Source organism: Megalopta genalis, chromosome 6, assembly GCF_051020955.1.
Source record: "Megalopta genalis isolate 19385.01 chromosome 6, iyMegGena1_principal, whole genome shotgun sequence".
Lineage (NCBI taxonomy): Eukaryota > Metazoa > Arthropoda > Insecta > Hymenoptera > Halictidae > Megalopta > Megalopta genalis.
The window spans coordinates 8,671,128-8,687,156 of record NC_135018.1 but is presented as its reverse complement, the minus strand read 5'-3'; positions in this window follow the sequence as shown (position 1 = coordinate 8,687,156).

Here is a 16,029-nt window from a genome sequence, read left to right as displayed (position 1 = left end):
CGAGTCGAATCTCGTGATCGAGATAAGGCATTCGGGCTCGAACACGAGCCACGGCTCGTTGGTATCCGCGACGCGTGATAAGCTACGACGCGAATACGAAAGAGTCCTACCGCCCTTTCCTCTCACCCTCTTCTTCTCTCTCTCTCTCTCTCTCTCACACTCTCTTTGCTCGACATATTTATGGGCAATCGTCTTGCTATCGCGACACACTGCAAACGCAACCGCACGCACACGTTCGGCGAACGCGTACACGACGAACGCATGCATCGTTCAACGACCGTTTTGTTTACGTTGCCTTGCACGAGCGCTTTTAACTCGCGACCATTGTATTTATCGAATAACACCGGGTAAGCGAGTCAATATAAATTCATCGATGGTAATTGGATTGAAACGAGTCGCGTAAGCTCGCGTTCGGTCGCCTTCATTTTTTTTTTGCAATATTGTGTTTTCCGTCAAAATGACCGGAAAGGTCTCCTACCACGAAGCGCGACAACCGGCGCGCAGCGGTGAAAAGACTCCTGCGGCACTCGTATAATTTCCATAATTTCCATGTCGGCTTCATGGCCGCCGCTTTGTTGTCGTCTTGAAGATTTCGAACGCCGGAACATCGTTCCGCCCACGTCACTGAAGTCTGTTTAAATGGAACCACGTGTTGCATCTCGAAGTTATATTCAAAGATATCTTTAAAAAGTACAATTTGTTTCTATAATTATATTTATTTATTTCCCCATGTAGCTTTAGCTATTGTACTACTCTTATTTACGTATTATGTACTTTTATATTACTTGTTTTCCTAACTGTGTATATGTTTACGTGCTGTGTGGTAATAATCTCGTAAGGGTTGCTAGTTTCAATAAAAAGAAAAGAAAAGAAAAGAAAAGCGACGTCGTTCGATTAAATATTGCATCGAATAACCAATACACGAATAATTGAGATACTATCGCATGGATGCTGCGGACGCAACGGCGCGCTGCCAAACGAACTTGTGTTTTGTTTTGTTGTTCCGCGAGTTTATGTAAAATTCATGAAGTTAATTATCGTTATGAAGTTTCTCTGCCGAGGAATAACGGCGCGCGTGCATCAAAAATTAATATGCTCGGCGAAATAATTACAAAACAATTCGCTAACACCGACGGCGCGCGTGCCGCCTTTGAGTTGCAGATTTCCAGACAAATAGCATCCGGCTTTACTTATTTACCGATTATTTTCGCCTGTGATAATCACGCGCGCGCAATGTGTGCGCAACGTCTCATTCGCGTTTCAAAATAATCTGAATAAAATGAATCTGCTTAATCGGTTCTTCTTAACGCAATGTAATATTCAGCGATATTCGATCGTGACATTATTGGCAATTTTGTGGGAGTCGTGCGCGCTCAACAGTCGGGAGAAATGACCAAGTTTGTGTCAAAATCGTAGAACTTTTGACAGAAATGAGATAGAGAGATGATTATTTTTTAAATTAAACTTAAGATGTTCTAGAATAAGGGAAGATTATAGAGAATGTCGCAATTTTCGACATTGAACGTTCATGTTTAATTTGATATTTTTATATAAAATTTTGGTTTATAATAGAATCCGCGAGACAGTACATACATACTCAGATAATTGTAAAATCCTAATTTATTTGGTAACATACTATACTTCAATGTTAGTATATCGAGTCTAATTAATCTATCCAGTCACATACTCTTCCATATCAGTTGCTAGTACGATGCACAACGATATCCCTTTACATATATCGATGTTGCCTAAAGATATCTTTTAATAACTTCTATTTAACACTATTTTTCTAGCCGGAGTTTAAAGGATATCTTTTAATGGTTTCCAATAAAAATTATTTCCTATGTTCTTCTATGTTTCCTTAGTTATTACAAAATTAATTCGGTACATTGTATAATACAAAATATCGGTGAAAATAGTGTTAAAAGGTACGAGCATAAATCATACCCTTTTTCCCAAGTCCTCTGACACGGTGGTGAAACAGACGCCGACTGGAGTAATTTTTCTCAAATTATTTCTCAGCTTTAGAAACAAAGATCAAATTAACCATCAACTAGCCTAACTATCAATTTCCTAGCTAAATTCAAATAAATAATAACAAAATTATGAAATTTTTGTGGATTCAATTAAAAATGTACTAAAGTCATAAAACTAATGTCAATTTTAAATTAATATTCATTTTGTCAATTATACCCCCATATAATTTGTCGAAACAATTCCTAATAAGAACTGACTAATCTGTAACACCAATGAATTCTACTTAATTTTAAATTCAATCTATGCAATTTTATAAAAACCTCATAATTACAACTATAAATTATAGCCACCGATTATCAACAATAATAAAAACGAGCCGCAACGCTCGAATAATCGTATTTCCTCTTCCCAAGTTGTCCATTTTCGTTCCCAAGCTAAGAGACAACGTGAGAGAAATTACTGTAGTCTGCAGCTATACGTAATTCCAAGGAAATCCAAACGAACGTCGGCCATTCACAACATTCACAACTGCCGAGCCCTCGGCTCGTAACAGAAACGTGGAATCTGCGATTTCTGAAGAGCTTCCCAGCTAAGCGCAACAAAACCATGTCCCCTCAGAGCATTATTTCGCAAGGGAGAAACGCGAGAACAACGAGACCACACCGGCGTCGAGGCACTTTGCGAATCAGAGCAACGGAACCGCGCCTCCTAACCGTATCGGAGAGCAAAGAGCACAGTATCGAGAGAAAAATCGCCAGGTACCGTGGTCATCTTTGAAATTCCATTTTTGCGCGATTCGTGATCGAAATTTCGGAAAACCGTCGGCCAGAACGGCTCGACGTTACCGCATAATTCGATCTACGTCGCGATCCTCGAAGCGATATTTCGGTAAAAATTTTTCCGCCGCCGGCATGATCGCAGAATTTCCCGCGGATTTGAAAAATTCAATGTTACATTGTCAACTGTATGGTCCCGTCGCAGGCGCTGTATGCGTGCTGGGCGCGAGTGTGACTCGTATACGGGCCGACCACCCTTTCACGCCCCCGAAGAGAGCCGGAGCGGGCTATGAGCCGAGGGAGAGCGACGGTAAACGCGCGTGCACACGCGCCCAGTCAGCGGAGATGCGGCTCGCATTGTCGTTTATTTCGCTCTGCATACGGTAGGCTTGCAACGTATAAAAAAAAGTCCTTTAGCATGGTTGCAGTTGAATTTGATTTTAGCCCGTGTAGGGACGTTGCGGATCGGGCTGGTTTTCGGACTGGTTTCGCGCTGGTTTCGGAGCAGCGTGCGACGGCGCGTGTACCCGTGCGAACTCGTGTGTCGAGATACGCTGAATATCGGCATCGAACGCGATGTTCATACCCTCCCCTGCCTACCACCCGAAACCCGACATCACCCTTCTTGTCGATGGCACTTTTCCACGCATCGTTCGGAGATAGAATTTCGATTTGCAACACGTACGCGCGGTGTATAGTCACGAAAAAGAATACGCGAATTAGGCCACTGGACCAACACCACGTTTTCCATCGACTCTGTCCTCCCACCCCCTCCACCCCGAACCACTTCCCCATCTATCGCTTCCGCTTCGCTTGGCCGATGATGCATTGTCGCGTACTCGAAACTTTTCCACCATTATGTATTACCATTTTTATTTTAATAATGTCCCTTTTCTACTTGGATTCTCGTTATTCGCAGTTTCGATCTATTATCGGATATCGAGAGCGTTACCTCAGGCGTTATTTATCATTTTTCGAATTCTTGACAAATGTGCTCGTGCGAACATTGTTGTCCGTCGGCGCGGACATTCGCTTCTACCTGTACATCTAGATTAATTAATTCGAGTTCGCTGTCGGAATGTACATAATCCTTTCGCGGAACATAATGTTCGTCGGTGCACGTTTCAAAATTGTAAATTAGAGATTTGGAGATAATTGTCATGTCGCGCTTCCCTTTTTTGCTCCCGGCGCGGCGGCGGCGCGGCGAGAGGGAGGAACGCACCACAATTCCATCGAAATATCAGAGCAGAACGGGCACTTGTGCTAATAGGATTATCGCAGAGAGCGTAGCGAAAATTGATGCGTTTTTCGCAAAACGTCGTTTCCCTGTAGGGGAGACCGGGGCATAATTAGACCAGAAAAGCCCGGAGAAGGATATTAAACGTTTTCTTTCGTAAAAGCATATACTCAAACAAAAGATTATAATTTAATATGTTCCCTATCTAATTTCAAAGCATCGCATTTGCAAATAACCTTAATGTCGTTTTGAAACTACATCGGACCTGTACAGAAATTTTAATTCAACAATGTCCTCTTTGCCCCGGTCTCTCCTACAATTCTGCTCGTTCAAACATTCGCACCGATTCACAGAACCGCTGAAACAATTGCGAAAAGTAACGACGTCCGACGAAGAATGACCAGCAGACGGAGAGCAGTGCAACACGGGTATCGTATGATTTGATTAGACACGGCCGATCGGGAAACTATGAAATCGGGGGGGCCGGTTTAACGGTGGCTCGATTTCAGTGTCGTAAATGGGGGGAGAATTTACGAGGGGTGCCGGCCCGATGGAACGTCGTCATTTGACGGCCAAGCGTAGATAGCTTGTTGCTCGGGTCTCAACCGTGTTGCGGGAGTCGCCGACAGTTGTTAAACGTAAAAGCCTGTTATTGTTAGCGGCGGAACGACGCGTTGCGACGCGACGCCTCGCGACCGCTCGAAACATCGCCGTTTTAAAGGGATTATCCGCCGGGGATCTAGCGCCGGAGGCAGTGCATAATGAATTTTACAAATAGAAATTTCATCGTGCATCGTTCGTACGCACCGATAAATCGGCGAGCGAGCGAGCGAGCGAACGGCGGTGCGGGGGCCGATGTATCCCGAGATATTAAGCGGTTTTCACCGAGGAACGAATCGAAGTTTCCATGCATGTGTCGCCGCATTATCGGCCCATTCACGCGAACGGGCACGACACGCGCGCGTACCGTACCCGCGCATCTGCGATTAATTCCGCCGATACACCCATCATTCATCGTCGACAGAGATTACAACTTTTCAAAATTTCCTCCGTTATCCCGCGCCGATTCTCCAGCTCTTTCCCTCTCGTTAGCGAGTTTGTCTAGATAACATCCGGCCGATGTTCATTGGGGAACTCGCTAAATAAATCAACGAGTCGAGTCGTCTATGAAAAATCAAACGATTTCGTATCTCACCGAACAACGAGCCTGAATTCCGCCAAATTTTTACAAACTTTTGTGAATCATTGGCTCGCGTTTAAGAGCTTGCCAGACGAATTTTCTCCACGCTCGGGGACGATCGAACTACATACTTCTCGCATCGGTATTAAATTTATTTAAGGTACCCGAGACAATCGCGACGCGATAAATTCTGACATTGAGGATTCGAAAAATCGATGTTTTACCGTATAATATAAATATCTGCATATCAATGTATATTTTCACTGCATACTACGAAGTTTATGTCATCGTATTTCTCTTTATCGTTAATAACATGTTATTAATTTAAAACACGAAACGACTCGACACGTTTAATTGCAGAATTTTTGCCACGGGTGGTTTACGTATTTCATTTTCAACACGAACTCGACCTACAAGATATTTTTTCGGATATGGAGGTCGTATTAGTCGTTCATTTAAAGTCAAAGCGTCGACTATCCTTTTCTGCGAACAACAAAAAATGAATTTATTTATTATTTCTTACTCATTCAGTTCATTTACTTAAAAAGAAGAAATATTGGCATCTAGAAAATAGGCTTAAAATAGGCTTGTCAGTGGATGAGTTAAATGCCGATTCCACATCTGCGGGTCTTGAAATCTGTCCCTGCAAGAAAGAACGCCGCAGGTCATATCCGAGATATTGTTGCTTTCAAATTGCAGAATATTCTTGAGTCGATAGAATTTATTTTCACGATGATATTTCTGATAAATACGTAAATCCCATATACCACAGTTCGATCAATGCATTAACCGAAATTTTTTGAAATTGTGACTTGCTGCGTTTTCCCTTGTAGCCACAGAAATGTATACGAGAAAATTGATACGTCGCGAAATCGTGAATCCCGATTCGTTCGAATGACGCAGGGAGGAATTCTCGAATACACAATTAAGGGATTCCGTGCCACGGTAAAGATAGCGAAGTAATTGGATGTAAGTGGAAGCCCGTATACATGACCAATTACCCGAGCGATATTTTTATTTTTGATCCAAATAAATTCAATCAACGTTCGTACCTATCCTTAACATTGTCATTACTCTGGTCACGTTTTAACGTCGAGTCTTTTTTAAGGATGCTTGTATCGTTTCATGCTGTCCTTGTTTTCGCCTCTTGACAATTTATAACGATCTCTCGTTGCGATAGCTGGTGGGGGTAGGTTTCTGGGCCGTTGCGGGGTGCCGTGGGGTGTCAGGTTACAGGGTTGCAGGTACGCGGGGGCCGCGGAGATACGGGGTGCGTGGCCCTCAAAGCGAAAAAGGAATAAGCACTGCGCTGCGCACGATGCAACGTTTGTCCGTGTAATTATACAATGTAATTAAACGTAGAAGATCGGGATGCGCGGGAGTAACGACAGACTGCGAAGCGAGAGAGAAAGAGAAGGCGCGGGCCGATACCGTGCACGCACGAACGGAGGATTTAATAATTTTCCTGTTACCCCCTTACGGCTTTTGCCACTCGACCGACTCAATTATACACCCGGCGAAATAATCTTCATTCATTAATGTTTTAATAATCCTAAGGAGGAGGAGAGGGCAGGCCGGCCGGGCCGCGGGGCCGCTGCAGCACGGAACGACTGTCGCGTCGAGAGCCGGGGAGCACGCGGCCAAGCATACTTCAGGAGATCATTAGTCGGTATAATCATCTGATGAACTTCAAAATCCACGGAACCGTGAACTCGCGACAGGAAAAATTGTAACGAATTATACAGATTTTCGCGCCGTCCTCGATGACGCCTACCGTCCCCGCTTTATCCCAGAAAAGCTTCTCCCGCGGCCGATAATTAACGCGCTGTCGTGTGCTTGTCGTTTGCTTCTCAGCCGAATCCGGAATGCCATGAACCAGATTAGGGCGCCGTTCGAATGCTGGCCGATGCGCGCGAGTACTGTTTTCAGTAAATTTTCATATTAAACTAGGTATAATTTAGCCTGTTGTAAACGCACCTTGGAACTTTCTAATTTACTCGGAAACTTCATCTTCTACGTAATTAGAAAGTTCAATCTCTTCTTTGCTTAATTGAATTTAATCCTTCGGAGGGGATGCCTGTACGATGCGTCGCATCGACTGACAAATATTTCAACATTGCTTACGTTAGATTATCATCGCATGTCTTTCATAACTTCTCACTCGTTACCGTTATCCGATACTGTTCTATTCGGTATACGGTAATATACTGAATAATAAATGCATCGTACGCACAAATGCATCATATACGAAGGATGGTAGCACGCGTCCGACGCTAACAGAAAATATCATCTGCGTGCAGACGTTGCGTCTAGTCGCAAGCGGCGAACGCATGCGTCCTGCCGATTGTGTCAATTTTGACCCAGAGTATTTAAATCGTTCACTTAATAACTCAATTTTCGGTAGTTAAATAAAATAAATTGCTTTCGGAACATTGCTGAACAAAGCTCAGGATTGTTACAAATATCGTCAATAGTACACTTGTGAAAATGTTCCGCCGTTCGAGGGTTAAGAGTGCTCAAACTTGTGCCTAAGTAAATCGGGACCAACGATTTCTTCTACGAACGATACAGTTCCCGCTACACCAATGGGAATCCAGTTCGGGCGCGACGGTGGCGGCATTGTACGCGAAAAAATATGTATTTCACGCGAATGAGACGCAGAATCAGCGGAGCTCTGGCGTTTCCCATAGGCGAGCCTACGGGCTGATTTCCATATCATTTCAGCCGCTCGCGTGCAAACGTACTTTTGACAATCATCTGCTTTATACACGCGCAACGCGCGTGTCCAGAAATTCATGCTGATCGATGCACGCTGGATCGGAATCCGTCGATCCTCGCTGTTGTCGAGCATCACTTGAAAATCAAATTCCCGGCGATGCGATGTGTCCCGGGCGTCCCGCTTCAAATACACGCACTTAAGTCCGGCCCCGTGCGCACTGTGTTTGATAGTTGCGGATTATTTTATTCGCATGTGACAAATTGCATTAAACGAACGAACGAACGAACGAACGGTATGGTAATTGACACGTTTACCGTGTACCAGGCGCGGCCGGTGTCGCGTCTCCGCTGTTTATAACGAGTCGTTTATAACGCGACCCGGAATTATTTTACGCGTAACCGGGAATTTCGCGGCGAATATGTATCCGCTCGGCGTCAGGGCCGAGCGATTTTTCGATCGGGAAATATTTGTTGAAAGTCGGCCGAGCTGGAATGCTGATAATTTTTTTTTTTCGCTTCGCTCTATCCTTTTAATCCAGCCCGCGCCCGGCCCGATGAATAAATCGTTCGATGATCGTTCGTTTATAATCGCAGCCTGTAATGTTAGGCTCGTGTTTTAGCCGCCGTTTTAGTATCGTTCAAGCGTCGCCGTTGTTACGAAATGAAAACTTGTACGACGCGAAGTCGCAGAAATAGGTTTGGCAGTACACTGTGTACATACATATACATACAACGCTCTGCCGTCGCTATTGTACGCACATTCTCAACTTTTGTCGTACTGTCATTACTGTTACGGTTATTGTTTTCATTAGGGGATCAAAATTTCGTTCTAGGTTACGCGTTTTGCCATTTAGCGGCACCTGGGCTGACTAAGCAACAATATGGCGGCGCCTCACGGCATCGCTCACTGGACGATGTTTACAAACAAGCAACAAGACGGCGCTGAAAGAACGCTTAAAACGTTGAAAATTCATCAATTGTGAGGAAAACTTTTGAAGCAATCAGTTTCGCACTTTAAAACTTGTCTTTTAAGTGTTTCCTCGTCGATACAAAGCCGAAAAATTTTGGTCCCCTAAGGAAAACTTTAACCACTGTTACTGTTATTATCGTCATTATTATTGTCATTATATACTCGTATTCGTGTACTCGCTGTCTGTTCTTGCAGATACATGTGTACGACGAGCATTTCAAACGAGCAATATTTCAAAATCGCTCGTTCTTCGCGAGTAAAAGAAACAAAGTTTCGACTGTCCAACGTTTCTTGCCGAAGCTCCGCGGAGTGGCGAACTGTCGGCAGAAGGGGAATACAGGGCACGGATCGTCGGACTGGTTAACCGTATTATTCCGTCGCGTTTCGAACTTATTCTGACGGATTGGCCCGGACTCGGGCACCCGTAGCAAAGTAAAAATGAATCGACGGGGGTCTGGGTGCGGGCGTGGGTGCGCGCGGGGTGGGAAGACAGATTGATAGGCAGCGGGCAAGAACAAGAGAGACGGGGCCGAAGTGTTCGGAAAAGTTAAGCGAGATATATTGAGGCTGGAACTCGCTCGGAAGAACGAGAGGCCGGTTATTTCAACGAATTTTTCTTCGTGATTAAGTCATTTTATCGAGTGATGATGGCCGGGGTATTAATCGTGGGCATTGGTCACACCGACAGCACCCGTAGACGGCTGGAAATGGAAAATTGTGTAAAACTACAGCCCAGGGTTTCGAGCACCTACAACCGTGCGCGAATGTACGGTGAAGCTGTTCGAGTAACCGAGCCACCGAGAAACGATCCTGGCTCGTCAACTCGACGTCTGGTAAGCATGCGTGATTCAAGAATCTTATCGTTAGTCCTCAAAAGACAGTACAGTAAATTCTCCCTAATCGATGCTCAGCTTACAAACAAAAATGAACAATCTGAGCGCGAATTAGGGAGAAATTACTGTATTCAGATTGTAAACATACATTCATGAGTTATTTATTCAATATATATGTATGTATCACTTGCAGCAAGGCAAATATTACAATAACAATTGTTAAAAATCAGAATAAATGTTTTATTGTTACTTTTATAAAGTAATAGAGAACACCTGCTTTTAGTGTGTTCCGTAAAAAATCACTTTCTCACTATTCATTTTGACAAAATATTTGATGATGAGTTAATTTGTAGTAATTTTATCATTTATTTCATTTATCTGTCTAACACTTTGGCAGGTTTATTTAGATCAGATTTTAAAACGTAAATTGAATTTTCCAAAAATATCACTCACGCTACTATGATTCTAACCCACTCATTTAGCAGACTCTGTTCGAAATATTCCTCGCAAGTTTGGTACCATTTTACAAGGCAAAGAGTTATTAAACCAGTTGGAAAATCAATCGACGCGAGTCGGCAATGCATCCGCGTGCAATATGCATGGCGAGTGGTCGCCTCTATCAACATGTGTTAAATATTCTTCGCGATGATAGCGACTCGATTTGCGTTAGTCGGAGGGCGGAGATGAAGGGACACCGACCAACGATCGTTCGAACGCGCGAGCAGTTTATTCGGGCTCGAGATTTATTTAAAAAATATTTTTTCAGCGGCACCGCGTTTTTATCTCTTTGAACAGCCACGGTTCCTTCGTTTCCTTGCCCCTCTGCATCCTCGGACGGAGACGCATTTTACTTTCCCCGTACTTTCGTTGAATCCTCGCCGTTTATCCTTCTTCTCTCTCTCTCTTCCTCTCTCTCCCTCTCTTTCTCTCTCTCTCTCTCTCTCTCTCTCTCTCGCGCGCGAGTATGCAAATTAACGTCGTGTGTATGCGATGACCTCGCCCGAAAATCTGCGACCCCGAGTACGAGAGAATTGCAGGGTTTCCTGTGGACGGGGGTGGATAGGTAGTTGGGTCCGCGATACGTTCGAACGATGGTGGGTACCGGTGCAAACCGCAATTCGCTAATTGTTTTTCAATTCGCAGTGAACAGCGAACGATCGATCGATCGCGGGTACCACGGTTATGTTTTATGTTTGTTGTCGCTCTTTCGGATCGCGGAGGGAATTTTTCTGCGTGTGGCTAGCCTTAAGAATGGCCGAAACCTTTATCAATTTTCCCGGATACAATGCTTACGAATAGTAATCGCAATCTAGATATTCGATAATCATAACTAGACCGCGGGTCTTTATGCAAAATAAAAATGCTACATCGATTGTAAGAGACAGATTTATTTTATCGACACATTATTTTATCGAGTCGATACTCTTTAATTACTTTAATTTGTTCACTATTTGAAATTGTCGCCACTCGTTTTTGACATAAATCTGTAAAATCCGCATCTTAAAAAAATCTTAATAAAATCTGATCATAATGTTACCGACGTTTGTTGCTAGAACAATCGACAAATTTGAATCCGCATCAGATTCACTCGCGAAATAGCTTTAATTATAATATATATAATATATACACGGTGTTCCACAATTATTTTAACAGCCGAAAATGAGGGGTAGCTGAGGTCATTTGAAGTAACTTTTTCCTTTGCGAAAATGCAATCTGGCGCTTTGCTTACGAGTTATTAACGGAAAACACTGACCAATGAGAGGTGACGGCGCGAAGTTCGAGAGCCCGCAGCACGAGGCTTTCACAGATGGTCGGGACGGACTCGAGCCGCGTTCGAAGTATTGAACAAATCACGAAGCGAGAACTTTCCGGATTTTTTTACTACGTAACAGTGATATTTTTAAGAAAAACGCTGTTCACCTTTACTTTAGAACGTCTGAAGAATATTTACTAATTTTTCGGACCCGAAATTGTAAGTAATTTAACCGTGACGGCCGTTTTAATTTTCTAGTGTGCATGACACCTTGTGTGTAACATATGAAAATTTTAAGCAAGGTGTACAGTGAAGATTAACAAAGTACGTAAATGATATTTTAATTTAAATAATTCCGTGTCCGAACACAGTTCAACGAATGATTCGCAAAGCTAATTTAATAAATACTAATCGTGTTAAAGGACGTAAGGGATATGTTTGTTAGAGAAATATGAAGAATATTATCAATAAGAAACTCATCCATTTAGTTGTAAATCCACTTCATGCACGGAAATGTGTGCAGGATAGTGCATTGACCTCGTACAATATCAAGGTTATATCAAGGTCATGTCAAGGTCGTGCCAAGGTCATGTCAAGGTTATGTCAAGGTCGTGTCAAGGTCGTGCCAAGGTTATGTCAAGGTGGATTTTGGTCTAAAATCCACCAGAAAATTAAAACGGCTGTCACGGTTAAACTACATATTATTTTGGGTCCGAAAAATTAGTAACTATTCTTCAGACGTTCTAAAGTAGAGGTGAACAGCGTTTTTCTTAAAAATATCACTGTTACGTAGTAAAAAAAATATCCGGAAAGTTCTCGCTTCGTGATTTGTTCAATACTTCGAACGCGGCTCGAGTCCGTCCCGACCATCTGTGAAAGCCTCGTGCTGCGGGCTCTCGAACTTCGCGCCGTCACCTCTCATTGGTCAGTGTTTTCCGTTAATAACTCGTAAACAAAGCCGCAGATTGCATTTTCGCAAAGGAAAAGGTTACTTCAAATGACCTTAGCTACCCCTCATTTTCGGCTGTTAAAATAATTTTGGAACACCCTGTATATATAATATTAATAATTATATAGTATTTTAATAATGTTTTTAAACACCTTTCAGTTTGCAGCATTTCTCCTGCTCTTTACGATGCAAAACCATTTTCAAAAACAATTAACGATCGACTTTCATGTTCAAGCGTTAAAACGAGTGCAATTTTTAGTTGTATCATCAAGGTTTGATCGGTAATTGGAAATTTGATATGCTACATTTTGCGGGCACTCTGTGCCAACGATGTACGTAAGTAGCGTACGCCATAATTGCCCTGCAAATATTTATGCATACGTACATTCGCCCAAATGTGATAAAGTTCGGCTGCCGTGAAAATTGTTTGTCTATAGTACTGCAAATTCGACAGGATTTATAATTCAATGCCGATAAATATTCACGATTGAATCGCGTTTACTTTCCGACGGAATAAAATTCGAGGTGTGGGAAATACTGCAAAACTTCGATTGTGTTCCGAAACAATTAGCTCTGTAGCTTATTTAATGGTAGCTGTTTGATGCATCAGAAAGGTAATTAACGGGATAATATACGGAATAAGAAGAAAACAGACGCGAGTAATTAACAAATAAAGAGAAGCCCGCTTGAATAGCGGTAAATAAGTAATAATTGTGGATTGTAATAACGCGTAATGTAATTTCATAATGGACGCTTTTGAAGTTTCTTGCATATATAAATTTAATTGCGAGAAGTTTCAGATTTTTTAGCAGTGTTTCAGCAGAATTTCCGGGCGAAATTACGAAATGCGTTTGCCATTCGTACGCTTTCATAGACAGGATAGTTTCGTCGATTATCGAAGATAATTAGGGGATGCTGCGTCGAACGGATAGAGTGCGGGATTTCCACCGCAGCCGTACGGCCGCGCGAGTCCAGAAAATTTCGTTGCCTTCCGCGCGCTGTCAAATCGCCAGCAAATCGAACATAATTTCCACACGGGTCGGCATGCTAATTAGAAAGGGCATTTCCGGGGGCTCGCAGTGACTCCTGCGGATAGTGCCGAACCCGGCACGGTTAAATTATCCTTCGTCAGTTAGTCACATCCGGATATGACCAGCCAACAATAGCTAATTTATAACATAATGCCCGACTGCATGGACGGTTGCCCGGCCATTTATTCGCATTAACCATCATATCCGTTTCCATCTTGCGCTTTCGAAATATTTATCGAATCTCGTTACGATAAAGCACAGATTCTTCCGGACAGTTGCCGGTATAGAGGACCTTGTGGATAATTCAGCCGTGCCATGACCTCCGACCTAATTATAAAATTTTCTCTCTATTCCCAAGATATTTTCCCACGAAAAATTAAAGTGCCAGACGAAACTTGCTTGATTTCGAGAATGGCATATGTCAATGGTTCTCTTTGTAGGTGAATGAGCAGGTACGATGGTCAATTCTCTCTTTTTTTAAGGGTCGAAACTGGTTTAATATCAGTGATTTATAGGAATTTTTTCCTCAACATCTATAAGTTGAACATTTGTCAACACATTGGGGGGTGTTGACAGTACGAAAAATGTATCTATTAACAATAAAGTCTCTTAATATATCTATAATTGTGCATATTCATAGCGTCGCTTCGTTCGGCAAAATCGGAGATATCACCCCTTTTTTCTTCATAATTACTCACTTATGTAGTACTAATAATAAGGATAATATATCTTCCAAAGTAATAGTTTTCTGACATAAGTTTAATACATATTTATTCAAAATTTTCGAGAGTATCGAATCGTGTATACAAAATTATATGATTTCATTAAAAAAAATATCGATGACCTATATCGTTACATTTGAACAAAGATTCGGATGATCTTTGTATGTTTTCACCCACACACACATAAAAGCTATTAACACATAGTGAGATGGCTATCACTAGACTACGGATTTTTATGCAAATTAAAAATTGTGGTACAATAAGTGTAAGAAATTTTTTAAATCTTCATATGCTTTTAATGTTTTGCATTCAATCTACCAATGTTCGTCACGAATGCAATAAAACCCGCAGTCTAGTCTATGGTAGTTAGCAGCCTATTGGAGTTTCTGCTACTAAAAAATTGAAATAATTTTTCTGGTATTTTAAGAACTTCCGTCTTTTATATGTTTAATTTTAACAAATAATTAATTGAATATAAATGAAATACGTTGACATGTCTTATACGATAAATATAAAATTAACACACTATCTCAGATTTGTAAGGAACGTTTAATATTTGCAAAACTGGCAATAAGATTTTGATAACAAGTATATAACGAGGGATATTTCATATCCCATTTGTAATTTCATTACATATTTATATATGTAATGAAATTAAAAAAAATAAATTTTTTTAGAAAGGTATCGATACCTCTTCCGTACATAGTATGTTAATTATGTTTGAGAATAAATAGGCACAATAATTATTTATCCCACAGTAACTGGCTCCGCTACTCTATCACCGAATAGGTGATCTTTCCATCGCCGGCAGCAATCGAGTTATTCGGATGGTCTGTTGTAAGTGCCTCACCCTGTATACAGCGTGCTTGCCTACTCTTTAAAGTGCACGAAACTTGAAAAAACCGTGGCTCCACAAGTTTGTTCGCGGGCTCGGAACTATCAGCACGGGGCAGCCAAGTAATTTAATATCCCGCGGTAACTTTTAGCCGTCCCGAGACTCGCGGAGCAGCTAATAAAAATTCGATCCATCGGACCTATTCGATTCCTCTTTTGTGGGAGCTTTCGATCGGCTCGAACGAGTCTCGATGATCCGATAAGACGGCCATGCCGTGGCAGTTCTCCTTGTTTCTGTCACGTTCATGTTTCCATCGTTCTCTTCCCCACGTTGGACCCCGTTGGCCCTCGTTGGTCGCGCATCGATGTATTATGAATTGGAAATCGCATTAGAATATCCTACACATACATATGAGTGCATTAAGGGAACAGGTGGCGATATGGGTTGGTTCTCTTAGCATATTTCAATATCCGCGGGCCGATTTGATGTAGTTCGTAATCGTGCGTCTACGCCGAGCCGCGCAGCTCCGCTCGCGGTCGCTCGACTCATCATCATAATGATTCGAGAACGGCCGAAAAATGAACAGGGCAAAATTGCCGGCGTATTCCCATCGATCGGTCCCACCCTCGCTGAATTGCTTCCCCGTGGAAGGCGATCTCCGGGATTCCTTAAAATTGATCACCCAATTAATACGATCCTCCTCCTGGGGACGCTATTTAATATTCTGATACATATCTAATTGTTCTCCGGTGTTTCCGAAGTTCAGACAGAGATCAGGCATTACAAACGACCCCCAAAATGCCAATGCGGCCACGAAAGACAGGACATTGACCACGTACTGTGGCAATGTCCGTTATTCGAAGACCACAGAACCATTCTCGTCAGAAAATTACACAAAATGAAATACTTGAAATATATAATGTAGAAATTTGTACTGCAGTCAACTGGTTTCTCAAACAAGCTACGAACAATCTGTCTGTAATATTGTAAAAATATGTAACTTCTCAGCAACATGTAACTTCGACAGCATTTTGTACATACGATGTAA